Source organism: Pinus tabuliformis, chromosome 1_2 (assembly GCF_031772625.1).
Source record: "Pinus tabuliformis cultivar Carrire ecotype Pingquan chromosome 1_2, CPIR1, whole genome shotgun sequence".
Taxonomy (NCBI): Eukaryota; Viridiplantae; Streptophyta; class Pinopsida; order Pinales; family Pinaceae; genus Pinus; species Pinus tabuliformis.
Window position 1 is genome coordinate 1046045936 of NC_142298.1, and position 1470 is coordinate 1046047405.

Consider the following 1470-nt stretch of genomic DNA (forward strand, 5'->3'; position numbering starts at 1 on the left):
CCATATGATCCATGCCCTATCGGTCTCCCAAATCTCACCTCAATTCTGCCCTAGTTTCCTGCATTGTTCCATAGAACTTCTTCCTCTCTCCTTGAGCAAACCCAATCATATTTCTCTCTCCTGGTGACTCATGGTAAACCTTAGGTTCCCAAACACCTCATCCCAACCTTCATCCACCTTTTCCACCCACTCTCACACCCTCAAAACAGTGAAAAATGCTCTCGGCCTCCTCCTGTAGGCCTCCTATAGTTTCCCTGTTTTCCTCCTATAGATTTCCTGTGTCCTCCTGTAGATTTTCCTCGAGGCTTTCCTTTGAAGGCTGAGTGTGGGAAAAGCCTCCAGAAGGCCACTTGAGACCTCCTAGGACCCATCCACACCATCCTACATCCTCTCAAGTCCAAAAACCACCCTTCAATGCTACCTATTCGATGCCACACTCACACACAATAAATTACATGCATGTCAAATTCACATAAAAATAAATAAAAATCCAAAATTATGTTTTTTGCTTATTTACTTCTAGAAATAGCATAGCTAGATGTTGTTTACTTCCTTTAGTAGGTAATGGCATTCCTTTCATGGTTTTCATAGTGCTTTCTGCAAAAGTAGAATTAGTTGGTTAATTAGGGTTTACTAGGTTTGCTTTACATTTCAGTCTTTCTCCTTTCTGCAGTTAGAATTGCATTTGTAGAGTAATATTTATTTCATTTCATCACATATAGAGCTTCTTCTGGAATCCATAGAAGTTGGCTTGAGCTCCTAGTGATCTTGCGTCGGCTGACCAAGTGACAACCTGTAGTGAGAACTAGTACTTGTACATACAGCACCGACGCTTCCAAGTTTGTTACGAACTACCGGGTTGATAAGAGTAAAGTAGGAAGCCCAAGAGTTGCAGCATTATTGCTGCAATACTGGTGCTCACCAACGAGATCCACACCTTGAAATATGTATATGTCGAGACCGAGGACTTGAAGAATTTCGGATTTTGCACCAATATTTTAATCCATATGATCCTCACTGCATTTGCAAGAACCACTGTGTGAAGGTGTACTTGCCATGGATCCACGAGGCATGTCATTGGCCAGAGGAAGATCCTTGGAGGTATTGCTACAATTGGTCTAGGCTCAATGAACCAGTCAGCATGGCAGTAGAATGGAAATCAGCACTATAGGAAACAACACCATACGAAGCAACAACAACAACAACAGTGAGCAGCAAATCGACGCAAGAAAAAGGCAAGAGGAAGATTGTCGAGAGTGGAAAGGCTAAGAAAAGCTACAAGCTCAAAGAAGATTCACTTGTTGAAAGAGTAGCTTTGGAGATAGATGCAAACAGGCGACAATGCGATAGGAGAGTAGCACAGAGAAAGAGGGAGAATCAAATATTGGAAGTAAGAGAGAGGAGATTACAGGAGAGGGAGAAGATGTTGAAAGAAGAACATGAGCTCAGGAGGAGACAAAAGGAAGAAAG